The sequence below is a fragment of the Corvus kubaryi genome, unplaced genomic scaffold (genome assembly GCF_017639235.1).
Source record: "Corvus kubaryi isolate FWS band 111438036 unplaced genomic scaffold, C.kubaryi_AGA036_p1.0 37266, whole genome shotgun sequence".
NCBI classification, from domain to species: domain Eukaryota; kingdom Metazoa; phylum Chordata; class Aves; order Passeriformes; family Corvidae; genus Corvus; species Corvus kubaryi.
In genome coordinates this window covers 78,216-97,488 of record NW_024581081.1, presented here as the reverse complement: position 1 = coordinate 97,488, position 19,273 = coordinate 78,216, and the positions used below count along the sequence as shown (strand labels likewise).

At 38.0% G+C, this 19,273-nt stretch overlaps 2 long non-coding RNA genes across 3 annotated transcripts in view; one reads left to right on the top strand and one right to left on the bottom strand.

The window, feature by feature from the left end:
• LOC121663108 overlaps positions 1-19,273 on the top strand; it is a 70,453-nt gene that overhangs the window by 25,208 nt on the left and 25,972 nt on the right. The gene's annotated exons all lie outside the window — the stretch shown is intronic.
• On the bottom strand, positions 14,690-17,745 carry LOC121663110. The gene is made up of 3 exons (XR_006015530.1): positions 17,619-17,745; positions 15,853-15,993; positions 14,690-14,895 (listed from the first exon to the last, which is right to left on the bottom strand). It is a non-coding gene; the product is annotated as an uncharacterized LOC121663110 (long non-coding RNA).

Genomic DNA, 19,273 nt, shown 5'->3' with positions numbered 1-19,273 from the left:
TGGAAGAAAAGAGGAGAAGAGGTTAGCCTTGTGACTACAGCTGGTCAGCACAGTCATGCAGCACCAGGGATAACCCAGTGTCCCACATCCAGACTGTGCCAGAGTAGACTGCTTGCTGGTGATGGAGGGGAGAACCCTGTTCTCCACCCCATTCACCATGTCTTCCTGAGGTGCCATTTTAGAGGTGTAAAATTGCCTTCAAATACAGATAAAATTATACTTGAGAAAGAGTATTTCATATCAGCAAACCAACAATCTGTCTGAGGTTTCCACATGTGAAATGTGTATTCTAATGTGGAAAAATACCCTGAAACTTCCTGAAGATTCTGAGTAGTGCAGAGTTAATTAGTTACTCATCCTGACTGAAATTCTCCCTGCAGGCTGGTGTGAACAGTTTTAATCATCTACATATAATGCCTTACAACATAAAAATTTTTATTCCCAAACACAAAGAAGAACAATGAATGTGGCTTATTACTCACTTTAGTGAGTAATTACCACACAGTGGTAACAAGAGGCATTTGGGGAAGACAATGCAAGTGACCACTAAGCCTATTTTTGGTCAGCATATCTGCAGTATTGAATAAATGACTCCATTTGGTTTGATTTGCTGGCCAGCCACAGTGCTGAACGTTAGTGTGTTCCCAGCAGCTCCTTAATACCTTCTAAAGCAAAACTGGGGTGTGGGATTGGGCACAAGTGAAAACCCAGTGCCAAAAGCTCTGTGTTGTGTGTGCCATTAGTCTGCTTGGGAAGGAATCCGCTCTTATTTCCAAACAACCTGACAAAAAGAGGCACTGACACTGGTGGGGGCTTTGAGCAAGGTCCTAACTAGTGTTTGGAAGTGGAGAAAGAGGCAAGAGAGAGGAAAGACAGAGTGAAAGTTTTGGTGGTGCTCATTTGTCTATTATCCACCAGAAAAGACTTCCAAAGAACAGTGTTACAGGGTTATGTTTTACTTGGCTGAACTGAGCACTCCATTAGGTCTCTGTTTATTTGGATTCTCTAACATTTCAATGAGATGCTAGAAGCCTCAGGAAATTAAAATGAGCAATATTTTTAGATCAAGCAACATCTTCTTTTTGTAAGCCCCTCTACCAGCTTCTCCCCAAGCTCCTGAGACAAGAAACAGGATGTACAGCTGCCCAAGAGGGCTACTGAAGCTTGGCTGTTCTCTACATATGTGGGCCTGTCTGGGAGAAAGCAAACACATCAGAGTCAACCATTTAAAGGGAATAAGGTGAAGTACAAAGGACTCACTAAATACGCCAGGAAAGAAAGCAAATTTTCTATTAAATGCATCCACACTTATTTGCAGGCTCATGTAGCTTAAATCTAAATCACAGACCTTGTTTGGAAACTTTTTGTGAAGTGGTGCAGACATGGTATATTTACAAAGAAAAAAAAACTTCCACATGCAGAAGGAAATGAACAATAAGAGATAAAATTAGAATATTTGACAAAACAGTAAAATTAAGTAAAAGAAAAACATTTAAACTCTGTTAATGGAATACTTTTTCTTTTAGGGAACTAGGGAGTTAATCCATTTACAGATAACGTGGTATTTTCCAAAATACATTCTCCCACATGTGAGAGCATTGATTCTGTGAGAAGATTAATATCTTACCAATGCAAAGTTTATATTGAACATTTGTAGCTTTATGTGACTAACAGAATGATTTATCAGCAGCTCTGAAATAGTGTAAACATGTCATCCAGACCTTTGTGCAGACTGGGGAAAAAGAGGCTTGAAAGCAGTGTGTGGAAAGGGACATGGGGGTCCTGGTCAACAGAAAGCTGACCAGGAGCCAGCAGTGCCCTGGCAGCCAGGAGGACCAACCGTGTCCTGGGGTGCCTCATGCACAGCATTGCCAGCCGGGCAAGGGAGGGGACTGTCCCGCTCTGCTCTGCACTGGGGCAGCCTCACCTCGAGTGCTGCAGCAGTGTTGGGTGCCAAGAAGTAAGAAAGAGATAAAGTGATTGGAGAGTTTCCAAAAGAGGGCAACAAAGATGGTAAAGGGCCTTGAGGGGAAGCTGTATGAGGAATGGCTGAGGTTACTTGGTCTGTTCAACCTGGAGGAGACTGAGGCAAGATCTCCTTGCAGTTACAACTTCCTCATGAGGGGAAAAGGAGGGGCAGGCGCTGATCTCTTCTCTGTGGTGACCAGTGACAGGATGTGAGGGAATGGCCTGAAGTTGTGTCAGGGCAGGTTTAGGTTGGATATTAGGAAAAGGTTCTTCACCCAGAGGGTGGTTGGGCCCTTGAACAAGCTCTCCAGGGAAGTGGTCACAGCACCAGCCTGACAGAGTTCAAAAAGCATCTGGACAACACAGTCAGGCACAAGGTATGATCCTTGGGGGTGTCCTGTGCAGGGCCAGGAGCTGGACTTGATTCTAGTGAGTCCCTTCCAACTCAGCACATTCTGTGATTCTTTGATTCTACATGCACTACACGGGATCTCTAGGATCAATTCTACAACAGAATTGGTATTTATATTTGTTAGGATAGATGATACCAATGTGTTTCACATTTCTAGAATCATTACTAGATGCAACAGTAACAGAAAAGAGAGAAGAAAGAAATGTTAAATGAAGAAACTTAGGATCAAACCTAGGATTTTTAAAGAATTGAACTTAGTTACTTCTCACTGCAACTTATCATGAAGTCTTATCAGCCACATGGAAAAATGCACTCCCTCTTAACACTCTTGATTCTACACCCAGAAAGGAAACCATAAAATACCCTTTCTTCCATTTTTTCCTTTTTTTTTTTTTTTTTTAAGATGGCATCCAAGATTGTTCTAATTAGCAGCAGGAGACTGAAACCACACTAGAATACAGCTGAAATATAAGCTTAAAGCATTTTGGAAAAGAACACGAAATGCCTCAGTATGCTTCCTTGTTTAAGACTGAAAATGGAATAGCTAATTTATGCCACAAATCTGTTTGTGGCAAAGGTTCATGTAGTCTGTTCCTTCAAAATGGTGGAAACTGCAGTATTTAATCAGAGGAGAAATAAGCTCAAAATTCTTTCAGCATGACTGAATTCCTGTTCAGAAAAACTGCATTTAGAATATTTTGGCTGATTTGATCGTAACTTCTTACTACCTTCAGCACAGGGATACAAAAAATTATTGTCAAGAACCAATGTCATGGAAAGACATGGACTACCAAGTTCCAACTTGCTGGGTAATAGGAGACCTTACTGTGTTCTTCTGTTGTAACAGAGAGCTGCAAAGTTTTCACAACTTAAATGTCCGTGTGCTTTAATATGCTAGAGGTACAAAGCACGTAGTCAGATGTTTCATTTGATAAACTGCCAATAGGTTTCTCGTTGTCCACTTCTTTGGTAGGAAAAAAATATAGATGTGGGTAGGAAAAGTAACAAGCCTGATGCAGCTGTATTCAAACTTGCATCCCTGGAAGTGCTGACAGTAAGTAAATTCGTATGTGTTCTTGAATTTCTTATCTTTATTGGTTATCAGGCCCACCAGTCATGATGAAAAAACATTCCTAAAAAATGAAGTAATGCAAAATATGTGAGACCCAGAGGGTTTTAAAGGAGCCTAGGTGGTCTGCTCACCTTCCCTGCATCACTCACTTCTTTGTTTGTTCATAACGTTGGAGGAAGTTTCTGTTTTCTGGGAACATGATAGAGCAGACATATAGCACCCACTTACACTGGGTGAACAAGGCTGCAAAAGTCCAGAAAGAATACCTAGGGAAGACGATAATGTGTAGTCTATGAGAAAGAGACCAGCAATGGAGCTGAATGACAGCCTTGAGTTGAATTTGTTATTTTTTCACTGGGATTACTGACAAACCTGAATTCTCTGTATACATCCGGTCACTATGAATTTCTGTAAGACTATCTATAAAGAGTTAGTACTAACGATCTTAAAACTTCAAGCCAGTGCTATGATACTTAAATAATCATTAAGATTTATTCAAACAACATACATGTTTGTTTTCATATTTCAGTCGGTGTTATAATAATTTCTACAGTTTTAATCTGCCTGTACACATGTAAGAATAAGATGAGAATAATTAAAGAATCATTATGAGCATATGCAATCTAACAATGAAAGACAGACAAACCTTCTGCTATTGTGTAACTCCTAGTTTCATTTCTACATTGCTGAAACAGTTATCAGACTAAAGATACTAAACAGAACTGTAAGAAATATATGAAAATTATATAAAAGAACATTCAGATTTTATTGTGATGGCCTTAGACAAAAGGAATAACAATGTTTTCTATAAATCCTTCATTTCATCCCTTCATATCCATATAGTACCAATAATTAGAAGCTCACATATGATTTTATTCGGAAGGACTTCAATTTCATTCAGCATGGTGTATCATTACAGTTGTCAGTGACTCCTCTAAAAAACTCATTAGATCCTTGCTGGCCTTGCAAGACCTTAACCTATTGAAAAGAAGCTCATTTTCCCTGATTTTTCACAGCAGCAGTCTGCAAAACCCTTTGTGAGCTGGGCTTCTGAAGCCCAGGGTGGGGTCAAAATCTTTGTTGGAGCCTTCAATTTACATCTAATTAAGTCAATGAATAAGCAAACTTCATTTTTCGCCTGCCATAAATGCCATGTTCTTTGAGATTTTTAATTGTCACATATTCACTGTTGAAAGCAGTGATGAGCTATGAACATCAATAAAACAAACTCCCTGGTATCTACTGGTAGAATGGATATAGCAGTTTTCAGCACTGATTATAGCTTCTGTGCTCTAAGACATTGTCAGCACTAATCTTTTCCCAGGGTTAGGGCCTCCTTTCTGCTCCTTACTTTACTTCTTTGATTATACAGCAGCAGTGCTAGAATTATTTATATTAGGATTTTATAGTCATGTGTATCATAAAGTAAATGTGTCACTCATTTATATGCAAATTTAGAGACAATGTCCGTATTATACTTCTTCTACTCTTGCTCCTTGTTGGAAATCTAATTGTAAGGATTCAGCACTAATAAAATTAAGACAATTATCAGTGCTTTCAATTCTTAATTTTTCAACAGTCCTGCAATAGCTGCTGTTCCCTGAGATTCTCAAATGCTACAATAAGGATACCGAAAGACTGCAGGTGTTTTCATACTGAAAAAATGTGACAAAAATTTCAAGCATTCCAGTCTTGAGGATTAAAATTTTAAAATGCAGAGTTAAAATGCTGATAGCAAGAAACATTTAAAGAGAACCATAAATCCATTAATACTGTTAGATTGTAATTTTATTTGAAAGCCAGTCTCAGTTTTGGTGGATCTGCCTCCATTTTTAAGAATGTTCGATACATGATTTTTATTGTGAAACATAAAGCACAGTAAAACAGAAGAGAAAAATTCATTGAAAGACAGCAGCAAAAAGAACTTGAAAATGTTACTGCAAGTTAAGAAAACAATCCTAGAACAGGGAAAAAACCCCTTTTATCACGTTACTTAAGAAGCAAGATCTGGATTGCTGTAACATCTGGTGTGGGCTCACACTGCTATCAATCCCAAATGAACTCTTCTGTGCAACTATATAGGACAGGAGCTACAGTCTGGTAGGCAGCAGATTTGAAAATGGCAAGCAGATTTTTGCTCATTGCTGTCGAATTTATCATATTTTCTTTCTATTCAACATCAAACAAAGTGATAAATGATAGCTACTTACATTCTACATTTAACTTTCAGTCATAAAGCTATTGACAGTTTAAGTAGAGTCACTTTGACAGATATTAGACAGTCATAGATTCCTTACTAAATTACCTGATTTTTTTTCCTGATCCCAAATTTGCCATCTAGCCAAGAACTAATTTTGCAGCTTAGTGCTGTTAGACAAGATCATAAGGATAACCTCATGTTCTTTAATCTCAATACTTACTTTAATAGGTGACACCAAAATCCTGTGGATATGTTCTAAGCCCTGAGAGCTCGAATATTCTTAAGATAGCTGCTTCCTGACTGTATCAACAGCTGAAATACAATGAAAAATTGAGAGAATCTCAATTCTGTTGTTTGCACAGTCACCTAGCCCAAACTGGCTTTTGTATAATCTTTAAGGATTGTTACACCTAATCTTTGGGCAATACTTTTAGAAGCATAGGGACTGCACCAATACACCTGAAGGGGCTAACTCAAGGCCCTCTTTTCAGAAGCTCCCTGGACTTCAGTAGCTAGAGGCTCCATAAATAAACAATTTTGATAACCCAAAATCCAAAGAAAAAAAAGTGGTCTGGAGGGCTCTAATATGGCATGATCATGATAGAAGAAGCAAATTTACAGAGATACTGTCCAAAGCTAAGAGTAATTAGTAGAAAAAAATATTTTTCTGCCTCAATTGCAAATAAATTACATTGTACTGACATACTGTAATACATATGCATAATTATCATTTTGCCTAAAAAAAATTGAAAGAAAATGTCAAGAAACATTAACTTTTCTGATAGCAAAAAATGCAAACAATAAATATGCATGATATTACCTCTTCAAAATCTGATTATTATTGACATTCTGTGTACCCTTCAGCTCTGATGGTATTCATATGAAGACAATAGTGAGCCTGGCAGCTGTATTACCACCATTTCTAAAGTGGCATTTTCAGACAAGAGCATGCATAACAACCCAGTTCTGTTTCTGCATGTATTGCACGTGGTTGAATCAGAACCAATTAACTCTTAGGCAGTGTATTTATTCCATAAGTTCCTTTCCCTGAAGTACTCAGTGACAGTTAGGGGAATGTCCTCCTCTTTAATATGCATTTACACGTCTCTCAGAGACATGGTACTGTTTGTATGGCCAAGTCAGAGCATCAGTGGGAAGGGATGGACCTCTCCTCTGAGGAGTTTCCCTTCTCTGCAGCCTCACAGACAGAACTTGTCAAAGGCTGTTGCCAGAGCAACTGAAACCTCTCACAAAATAGCCTTTCTGATGTGAGACAGCTGTGCCCCTGGAAAATAGAAGATCAGCTATTTTTAAATGGCTAGTGTTGAACTAACTGGTTATGAAAATGCTGTACTATGATAAACAGTAGTAAGAAATTACAATTTCAAGGGTGGTGGGATCATGTCCTGTAATGCTGCTTTCCTGATAAATAGAAAAATAATCTACCAAGCAGTGTTTATGAGAAGGCTTTTAGGATAAATTCAGCCCTTTTCTCTATGGATGAAAACAAGCTCTTGATACTGTAAGCCTAATGACTCAGCTATGACACAAGTTCAAAGGACTGGCTGAAAAGCATCATGATGTCTTCATCAGTTCCCCAGGCATCTGTCCAGGGAGCAAGATGGGACAAGAAACCAAGCAGTGAAGAGCCTGAAGAACAGCAAGAGAAAAGAGGCTTTTGGGTCTTGAGGTTGAAGACTGAGTATGCCTTACTGCTAAAAACAACACTTCCATGCAGGTTTCGGGTCACTGATCTGTTTATTCTTTTGTTTTTCTTTTTTTCCAACTGGGGCTCAATTTCAAGCTGAAGTTGGTGAAGGTGTTGATTAAGAAAAGGTAAGAACATATATAAGCTGAGTTATAGCACATACAACAAGTAAAGTGGCATTGAGTTATTCGAGCAAGCTATTTTCCATCCTCAGATTGCACAGCTTCCCCGTATTTTTCATGCTGCAAGGCACATGAAGGTATACAGGCAGCTACTCACACTGGATACTTTAATACATTACATTCAGAAAAATGGGCTGGTATTGGAAAGTGGCTGTGATTGCAGAGAATTTCTAGGGCAGCAAATGTAATTTCTCAGGTTTCTTGGAGTTGAAAGCAGTGACAAAGAAAAGCTGTGTTGCTTACAAGTATCATGGACACCTATAGCGTCCTTCAGCTCTACTATAGAAGAAAACAAAGCAAAGAGTGGTTGGATTAGAAAGTGAACATTGACTTTGGCATTTATTGTTCTCATTGGGGACATCAAACTGCAAGGTGCTGACCTTGCTGCCCATTATTAGACCAGCCCCGTTGATTTCAGTGACCTTAATAATTTACTATTTATTATTTATTTTTAATTCCATCCCTGAAGATTTTGCTGGATTAGGCTGACAATGTTTGATATTTTGCAGAAACAATTTCAGAGCTGTCTCACCGGTATATTTTTCTTCAGAAGACATAACTGACATGATACTTATTTCAGATGTGTTCAGCTGTGGTTATGTTTCAAAGTCTCCTGACACTAGATGTCACAACACATATGTCATCTGAAAAAAGTATTATTCTTCATAGGAATATTGGTAGGGTTTTTTGAATAGTTATGGACTCTATTATACTATCATTTGTCAAACTAATTTAATAGTAGCTTCCTATTTCTCTTCACATTTAGATGCCATCAGTACTCAGAGGCATAACTAGAAGTATAGAGAGATGGATTGTAGTCTCACAGCTGAGTTAATCAGGAGTCAGTCCCTCAAAGTTAATTGATAATCTCAGGCCCAAAATGAATAAGCATTGTTAACCCAAAGAAATCAGCATAATACTCTTGAAAATTATGTTAGTTAGAGCTTCTGGGAACTTTATTTTGATCAGATTAGTTCATCTAACCCATGTTACATGCTTTCCACTTTATGTCACGGTTTCCTGCTTTCTCTCCTCCTAAGGGAAAAATTTTTGTTTCCTTTAAAATACAAGATTATCAATATTTGCATTGCCTGCATAAGTTGTGCCTTTCCTGACACCCCACTTCAAGAATCAGGAAAAGAAATGTGCTATTTTACATAAAATGTAGTTCACTACAAGACAATGAAAGAGAGTCTCTAACACGGTAATTTCTTTATGGGGTTCTGAGCAATTTCCATTTGAATCTACTCAATCTTACATAGTTTATACATCTTTTTAAAATCACTGTTAGCAATGTTTGGATACAAATGTAAGTACAGGACAGATTGCATTTCAAAATGTCTGGAATCTAGCTATGAATACTTTTCTAAATGATGTCTCAGCTGTCCAGCTTCCAAGTGTACGAGCACCAGAGCACTTAACTTAGAGCATCTGTGTTTACTAAACTTGTAATTTCTGGACATTTATTTGAAGAATCCCTGTGTCATTAATGTTGTTTCTATACTGATCACTTTTAAAGACTGGAACTTTGATCACTTTATTGCTTGTTTAGATGACACTATTAAAAACATCAAGTGGCTGTTACATAAAGTAGAGGAGACACTGTGTCTATCTTCATTTTCTTATTTCTCCACTTGTAACAAATGAAGGTCTATCCACTCTTGATCAGCTTGCATAAATTGAAAAAATAATGTAATTTCAGCAATAACTTCTTTTATCCAGAGGTTGTTGGGGTTTTTCTTCTGTGTTTGTGTTTTGGGTTTTTTTGCTTTTGTCTCTGTAACTACCTCAGCTGAAAAACAATGGCATAATAATGTGCATGCACTTTCTAAACTATTAAAAGGTATGTCAACCCTTTGACCTCATTCTTTCTATGGATCCAGTGCAGCTATTTACTCACATGGTATTTCCTTGCCTCAGACTGATGATGATTCAGACTTCCACATAAGCAAAGGCCAGAAATGAGAATGTTCCAGTGGCATTTCATAAGTCTTCATTATCAAAGGGGAGATATGTGTATCTACTAAGCCAGTTCTGAGAACAAATGCTCAGACGAGAAGCAAGAATTTACAGAGTCTGAATGGAAACCTTCTGTGTCTACCAAATATCTTGAGATAAATTCCTGAAGTACCTTTGATAATGTCAGGGAATTAAGTGGGAAATTGACTACTGACTTCAGCGCAAACATGGGTTTGCTTGTGTGTTAATAAGCTGAGCCAGTGTGCAATCTGATACATGTCAGGAGATCAAGGTCCTCCACAAAAGGACTTTTGAACCATTTCCTCTGTCTTCAAGAGCTCCTTCAGACAACCTGGCTGGGTGAAGAGGGGAGAAAATGCAGGCTCTCTTCATTTCCCACATTTTTCTCATAGTAGACTAAAATAAAGGATCTTCTTTTTGAGGCCCTTAGTTATTAAAAGCCTTTGTACCCTGCTCACTGTTCTCTCATGACTCTCCTTCCTTTGCCCCAAAATTTCTTTTCCACTTTAAAGTCACTTGGGCAATTGGAATCTGAACATGGCCCAAAGCTGTTACCTTCCCAGTGGGTCATGAAGTCCTGTTAGCAGTTATTGGGTGTTTTGTTTTAAACAGAATATATGCAAGCATTGTAATATTTTCTGTCTTTGAAACACAAGAGAACTTTTTTTTTTTTGGTGAGATCTTTATCATAAATTGGTTTCTTGGACAGGAATACTCACTTGGCATTAAGCAACAGTAAAGGGCTTTGCTTTCACTCAGGCTGCTTTAGAATGTTTTAAAGGCTACAGGAAATATTCTTTCTATGATTTACACTCTATCTTAATTGTGCTGCAGTATTTCCAAAACAATATTGAAGGATGTTCTTTTGTGGGTAGCTAGGAACAAAAATATCTTGTTTAACTTTTGGGCTATGTATACTTTCTTGGCAAAGATTAATTTGAGAGATGGAGAAAAGATAGGTTTTTTGCTCCAAGGAAGGGTTTTATTCTAGCAGATTGAATTTTGTTACTAGTACAAGCTTTTTATAGTTTGGGTTCAATTATAAGAAACAAAACTGGGAGAACTGACATTTGTTTGGCTATTTCCCAGACTGTTGGTTTGACAGTATTTTTTGAGCCTCAGTCACGCAAGGCATCCTAGTGTTTGTCCTGTATTTTTATATTTGGAAAGGAAGCCAATCTTGGGGTATAATAAAACTCAGTATGGAAAAGGTGAGTAAGGAAGAAGGAAGACTTTTGTCGACCCTAGCTTTTCCTGACTTGTGTGCTGGGTTTTTTTCTCTTTTTGTCTACTACTACAACCCTGGGTACGGTCATAGAAACAAGACTCTTTCTAGAAGCCTGATGAAAAGATACAAATAATCTAAACCAGGGCCTCCATCAGACCCATTCTCAACTTATGTGCACAACCCAGGCAGGGAGGGGCAGCGGTGTGCCAGGGGAAGGGAGATTTTTATACAATATTGTATTAGGAGACTTGGGGACATTTGAAGTTAACTGGCATTTGCATGCTTCAGGAAGCTGGGAATTCTTCGCTGAGTAAAAGTGTTTTATGACAATTCATTCTATTATTAGAGTAGCTTTGAAGCAGGTTTTTGTCACAAAATCATGGCAACTGTGGGATGTGGTTCTATTTGCTTTGGTTTTGGTTTGCTTTTTTTTAAGAATGGGGTAATAACTAGATTTGTCCAAATGGATATTTTCTTTCCTCTTTATTGCAAACCCCAAATGTGGTAGTTGAGCTTGATTTAATTGATGTTAGAATTCATATAATAGGAGTCATGCAGTATCTCCTCTGCTTATGTTTTGTTTAACTTTCCTACTGCCATTTAAAATACAGGATTATTATTTAAAAAATTATGAGATCTTTTGGAGGTTTATGTGTTGAGCTGAAGTGCAAGTTTACTTAAAAGTAAAGATAACAAATAACATACTGCAAATGTTCACAAATTTACGCTGTGATTTTAATGGATAATTTTTGCATTAAAATTCCATTCCTTCCTCATATTTGTGCATCAGTTACACTCAGCAAATTAATCTGAGGTGGAATTCCTATTATAATGACCTCTCTGATCCCTGGTGATTGTCAGTGCATGCTGCCCAGATGTGCACAGCTAACTTCCACCTACTGACAGCCACGCTTGCCTCCACATGTACATGAATGCTTCTTGTTGCCATCAGAATTACTTTTATTCCAAAAGAAGTTGCTTCATTTGCCACTACCATACTTCCCACCCCCCAAAATGTGAAAATAAGATACTTCTCTCACCACTTTCGTATTAAGAAGCCCTCATTCACACATATCTCTAGCATTGGAAAGGACATTTTGACAGATCTGTAGGTCCTCTATACACCGCTTTCGAAATATGCTCCACCTCGGTGTTTGCAGAGCACTTTCTACAAAAGCTGATACTGATTTACCTGTGAATGCAGCTGGGACCACAGCAGCAAGCTTGGTACTTGCTTTCAATTCTCTTATCATGTACTTGCTTGCAAAGTGGATGCTTTCCTTCCACAAAAGCTGTAGACGTTTTAAGCACATCTACAGTGAACTTCTGTCAGTCTCTGAAATGCTCATGCTGATGGGCTGTGTCCATCACATGTGCACTGGCAAAATACAAGAAAATATGGAATATATAATAAAAGAGTACTTATTTCTAAACCTATTGAACACGTAACATGCAACAGTTCTGACTTACAATGAACCTTATGAAGGACAATTGCTGGGAAGTTTGTGTGCCTGTAGGATTCACTTTCCTCCCTCTTGTCTCCTTTTGGCTCTGATCAGAAGAACAGTCCATATTTAAAACACAGTTTGGTAGTTACAGTTGAAATGCAGACTCGTGCTGACAAACACACTTAAAAAGGTGTCAAATTGTGTTTACACTTATTTAACTGCAAATTTCTTTCTATAGAAGAATTTACATGTTTTCAGTCAAAGTCTGGTTTTCTAGCCTAGACAAGTTGGAAACATTGTCCTCTCCAAAACAAACTTATTTTTTTCTGTATTTGACCTACCTTTAAGAATTTCCAAATAAGCAGCTATTTGTCCAGTTTCTGGTTTCAATCAAGCCCCAGACCAACACTTTTGTATTTCATAATGCTGTAACCGAAGATCCTAAATTTTCTTAGTCTGTATTAAGTTGAACACAGCATACTAATCTTAAATTGAAGGAATACAAACCAGAACTGAAGTACCCAGAAATCACTGATACCCATGTAAATCAAAATTGGCAAGGTCTGCAGCTTTTGGGTTTGCTCCAAAACTTTTAATATTGCAAAACAAACTTCTTAGCTAGGAATCTTAAAGATGCTCAAAGAATTAAACATTTAGAGAAAGGAAAGGCTGTACAAATATTTACTTATGATTATTATTGTGGTACTTTCAGATCCAGGCCTTCAAACACTTAATAGATGTACTTAACTTTAGTGGGAGTACCTCCACTGAGTCAGTAGAAAAATTCAGCAGCCTAAAGTCAGACATAGATGCATTTGCAGGGCTGGAACTTTATATTTTATATGACTGGTATTAAATTCACCTTCCAACTGTAGCTTTAAAGCTCATTTCATAATGGGACTCCTGGGGAAACAAGCTTAGAAATAATTTATGGTCCTGGAAAAATATTTTGAGTTCATAAATAATGTGATAGAGGATATTTTCAAACTTTTGAATAACTTTTCCAATAAGGTAGGTTTAAAGACTTGTTTAAAAGAAACATGAAGCTTGATTTAAACATTGGAACATATTGCCACAGGGAAGGGAGTACACATTTACATTTTTATGAATTAGGTTTTGCTGAATTATCTTATTTACTGCCATCCTATCTGCATTTGCAAGGGGCTTGTTTTGTAATTCACAAGAAGACAAAGTACAATTCATGCCTAAGGTGATCTCCTGTGGAAACGTGTGATATATTTCTTGAATCTGAAATTTGGGTGTGCTTGCATGATATACAAGTAGAGAATTCAGTACACTTGTGTCCAAATTATCCTTGCTTTTTGCCCTTTACATTGTTAGCAACACGGATACAAAATCTGTCGAACTCCATCAGGTCACAGCACCACCTGCCCTGGTAGCAACAGTGTGATGAGAGCAGCACTGTATAGGACCCAGCTTCTCGACTGAAACACAGCACTGCTCATAAAGCTATAGTGGTTGGGGAAGGGAGAGGGGGCCATAATCCCCTCACTGAGATGTATGCAAAAGCAGGATCTGATCTGGAGCTTGAAATGCAGTGCTAAAAGCCCAAGGAAGTGCCTGAGAATGAGAAAAAATGCAGGAAAGTGACAGCAAAGCCCTCTTTAATAAAACAGAGAATTATAGGCCAGCTGAGAGGGAGAGCAAAGCAGTGGGCTGTAGAAGTATTTGGGAAGACAGGATGCAGTGCTAACACTAAATTATCCTTTTGGGTAAGGTTGGTTGCTTTTGTTTTTCTCAGATGTTTTCTAATTTCAGGTCACAATTAAATTTAAACTTTTAGGACTTTTCTATGAGGCCAAGTAGAACATCCTTGTCTAGTTCCACACAGTACTAACAAACCTGAAAACTTACACCCAGGAAATATTTTCTCCCCACTTGAGGAAGCATTTGTGGAAAAGCCATAGAATGTAAGAAGACAGAAAACTAACAGGCTTTTATAAAGACAGAAATGCAAAAAAAAAAAAAAAAAAAAATAGACCATAGGTTTCATTAAATAATCCTGGAAATAAAACATAAAAAGATGATCATTCTCCACCATATCCTCTGAGACTGCCTGGTAAGGACCACTGGAATATGCATCTAATAAACAGCAGAGGTGTTTAATGTGGCCAATACCTTAATGATTAGGAGGTAAGGTTTTCTAATGCAAGAGTCAGAACAAATCAAACTGTCATCTCTGGTATAAAGAGACTAAAATTCTTGTGTTCCTCTAGGGAAGAACCCCCCGAACAATACAGAGAGGCAACCATAAAACTTTTCCTCTCGGATCTCTTTCAAAGCACAAGAAGCACTCTGAGGTCAGAAGGAATAAAGTCAAAGAGGGTTAAATGCCATACAATGCTTAGAAAACTAAAGACAGTGCTGCCTAAATTAAACCAAACACTTATCCAGCCTTTGGGGTGTCACTAAAAGGTGCAAAGATTGTCTAAAGCTACTCTGCTTGCCAAGATGCCCAAATGCTGTACAGTTCGTTTCTTATGCTGAATATATTTCTTGGCAACATATCTGAGAGACAAAGGAAGTGGACTCAGTACTGACACAGATCTACTGAACATGTTCCTACCATCCTCCAAGCCACTTCATTGAAGGGATGCAAACTTCCTCATGAATCTGCTCCAAATGAAGTAACTTGGTCAATCAAACCTCTATATGCTGCATTCAGGATTTTTCTTCCTAGGAGAGGATGAGTAATGTCATAAGCAGGATTTACAAAACTCATATCTAAACATTGTTTCTGTTTTAGTAAATAGGGCTTTAATATTTTTTTATCAGTAGTTTTATAACTCCCATAACAGAGTTTGTAAGATTTATAGGCTTTCTAACTAACAGATATATATACATGTCTGTATTCACAAGTACCATGTAGTACTCACTAGCTAATAAATTATTACTGGAAGATACTTCACTCTCTTGAGGTGATGTATAATTAAAGAGCCATCATTTTTATCAGCTTTGCCTATATTAATGATTTGATCCACATTTTATGTTGTCATCAGTTAACTATCATCCCAGATGTTATGCCAGTGAAATCTGTAGAGTTCCATCATTGATAAAGTCATCTCGATACTTTTTTCTGATTTAACACATTTGCTGTAGCAAAACCTCACAAACTAGGGAGCAAGGATATTTTTTGGCTATGTCCATATTAGCAATCAGTGTAATAGAACTGGATCTGCAGAATGAAACACTGCAGAGGGTCCAACCTCAACACTGTGTGTTTCACACGCAGCACTGGTGTCCCCCATGGACTGAATGCTTATAAGCAGTTCAAATGCATTAAGTGTGCTCTTGGAGAATCTCCCAGCTAGGCTTCATCCAGAAGAATGCTGTTTTGCATACTCCATAGCTTCTCCATGATGCAAACCAAAGTGCACAAGCTAGGGCTGTGAGGAGATCCATTCCACAAATGCACTCCTGATGGGCACCAAAGTGCCAAATCAGACAAACCTTAATGTTCAGAGATGCAAAAGCCCAGGATTAACCACTCAGACCTTTGCAGCATTGGGTAAGAGGTCTGAGATAGCTCTGTGTGAGCTAATTCTACTTGGAGATCCAGTGATTCCACTTGGAGTCCCAGCAACACTGTGGTGTCCCTGAGCTCATTAACTCACCATTCTCATTAGTACTCACTCTTCAAACGGCTTGTTTCATTCTTCTCTCACCAATTTCTCTGCTGCCATGAGGTCCAGGCTGACATGCCCTTGGGCAACCACTGAATGGCTACTGCTGCTGGAATAACACTTTCATTCAATGGGCAGGTGGCAGAATCACCTGGGGGACAGGTGGGGACATCACTGAGTTCTGTGGGCCTGTGTGATCCAGTCATCAGCTGAACCCAGGTCTGACTCCAGCTCTTATCTTTAAACACAAACCCATCTTTCTCTTTAATACAAGCAGTGTACTTGTTACTGGTCATAGTAGTGGTGAACATACTTACTGCCATCCTGTCATTCAACTTCTACTTTCCAGTGACCAGAACATTTCCAAGAGATGAAGTTATGGGCAATAATTAGCAAATAAATCAGTAGCTGCTTAACAAATATTCCTGTCTGTACTAAAGCTTGAGATGCCAGAATACTTAGGTATTAGTATCCTTTGCTTTTATTTGCTTCAGCATGTTTGAAAGGTTATTATGTTGAACACTACAGAAAAGCGGAGCTTACAGGGAGAGGCAATATTTTACATTAGGTCACCTGACTATTTTACATTAGAACAAACATAAAAATAAGGATGACCTTTGGGATCAGACTCTTTTCTCCAGGTCACTACAAGCATTGTTTTGATCCCTGCACTTTGTTTCCCATGGCATTATAGCAGTTTTACAGAAGCACAAGAAAATTGCTACAGATTTAACAGGTGAAACTCTTACTTCATGTAAGTCACCATAGACATTACTTAGTGGCCTTATTTTCAGTGAAAGACAAGTATTGATGATTCTGCTAAGATTTTCATTATCTATGACTGTGCAGAGCACTGATTCAGGTGCTCAATTCCACCAAAGAACCCAGAAACAAAAAATCCAACAAAACCTATCATCTCAGGGCTATGATAATATAAAGGGTTAATACAAACCTTGTGACTGACAGACCAATGCATGAATTAGAGTAAATGTAGATACAGTAATCCTTGGCAGAACAGATTAGTTTCAGGTGATCTTACCTTAAAAAAGACATGACTAGTACGGAAACAAGAGTTCAGATCAAGACATGATTTTTTTTAACATGCAGTGATGTCTGCATGTATGTGGCTTTTTGAAGAAGCAACAGAGAAGTAAGAGAAAATTAGGAAGAGGAAGAGGAAGGAGGAAGAAGGCAAAGGTGGAGATTAAGGAGTAGTATCTGCTATGCCAATGAGATCAGATACAAAGCCATCATGTTTCCTGATTAAGGACTTAAAAATCCCCATTGTATAGAGAAATGCTACAATATGATTCTAATTTGTTAGGAGATACAAATAACAGCGTAGACAGATCAACAGTAACACAACTAAATCATGGGTGGAAAACCATGCGTAAAAAGAACATGTCTTACAAGCTAACATACTGAGAGAAAATAATCTAAAACATATGGAATGCAACAGGAGGAAATAATACTAGAAAAGGAAAATTACTATTTGTAGGGAAACAGTAATGCTGAAAGAAGTTCTGTAATAAAGAGGAGAGAGATTCCCCATGTCACCAGAAAACTGATACAATTACTTACACATGAATAGAGAGTGTAAAGGGAGAATAGTGTGACAGAAAAGTGAGAAGAGTCTGATGAAGATTTACTACTTTCAAAACCTTCACAAGGTATCTTAATGGGGAAGATCTGATGATCAGTCTATCGAAGAAAGAAAGGATATAAGCAGCCTAACAAGATGAAAAACTAGAAAACTGTAGGGCTAGACTGTCTTACCTTATTCATATAAGTAGCCTTTTGAAATCAACAAGGCAAATACTATGAGAAAGCCAGATGCAGCTAGACCTTCAAGAAGTATTTGCATGTGAAACTTAGATTTCTTCATGTGATGTGCTTCACTGAGTCACTGAGCTGGGACTCAGAAACACTACCGATATTATTTCTGGCTCCCTGGCTACAACATCTTGAACATGCTCACTTCTCTGCATACTTCCATTGCTTTTCTTTCTTATTTATTTAGTTTAAAAACCCTTTGAGGCAGAAACTTATTCTTGCTGTGCAAACACACTTAGCCAGGGACACATTTTTGAAGGGCATTTCTAGGTACAGCTATCACACATCAATGCACTTTCAATATAACCTTTTAAACATATTCACAGTGCAGGTTACTTGTCTTAACATCATCAGTCAGGTCTAAACTCCACTCCTGTTGCTTCAGCTTTTTCTGGTTTCAGTCTTATTTTGAGAAGGGTTATGTTCATCTGAGAGGGAGATCTTTGGATTAGCTGGATTTGAGTAAAACATTGTAATTTCTCTATTTAGCCACAGCTATAGCTTTCCACTATAATATTGTGTAGTATTCTATTACCAGTTCACCATCACACGTGAAATAGTATGTTAGTACAAGAGCACTAGAGATAATTAGGCAGAAAGCAAACTTTCCCAGGAAGTTTATGAAGTTCAGGATTTCATTATGAATGTCCATGGAATATTCTGCTGATGCGATTCAATTAATTTTTTTGACCAGAATTACCATGTGGCCTTGGACAGCTGTGGTTAGCACTAGGCAGCATAAAATACTGAATCCTGAAGCAAAAGATTGCTTTGTCAGCCGAATTCAAAGCATGAATTCCCAAAGAGCCTCAACAACGTATAAGATGAGAGAAGATAAATCTTTCTGAACAGCAAATTGACAAATGTGTACACTAGCATGCAGAGTCCAAGCATTTTGGACGGAAATATTGTCTATAAAATCTATGAATTGTTCTTAAAACACCATTCCTTGGATAAAATCTTTTTGCACCTCTTCTATCAAACAAGGTCATGAAACGTAATGCAATTGACCTTTACCATGTAACACACCACTGACAGCCACCTAAGCAAATGGTGGGTATTTGAAGATCATTTTATAAAATGCCTTATGCATTATATGGGCAATGACACAAAATTTAAAAACTCAAGATATTTTAATTGCATTTTCAGTTTCAGAGGGTCTCTCTGGTAGATACTTAAGCATCAAGTGTAGTGGGCCACTTACTCTCCTAACTTGGAGTCATGATGGGGCTCACACCCTATCAGAAAACTCATTTGGTTTTAGATCCATTTTCTTCTCCTCTACTTTTGAGTGACCCCTACTGCTCATACTACTTTATTCTTGCTGCATGAATTTTCCTCTGACCCAGCTCTCTCCATCTAAGCCAAAATATGGACTTGTCTCCACACCTTGCCTTCTAGTGTTTCTCATTTCCACTTACACAAAACATTTCCTAAACTGAACTGCTGGGAAGAGATTTTTCATGCCATGTAAGAAGGCTGGAAGAGCATTAAAGGGCCCTGAAGCATTGTGTCTGGTGGAGGATCTACTCCAGTGCTTAATCATTTTACAGCTGGGAAGTCTTCCCTTATGTTTGACCTGAATTTCCTGCACTGCA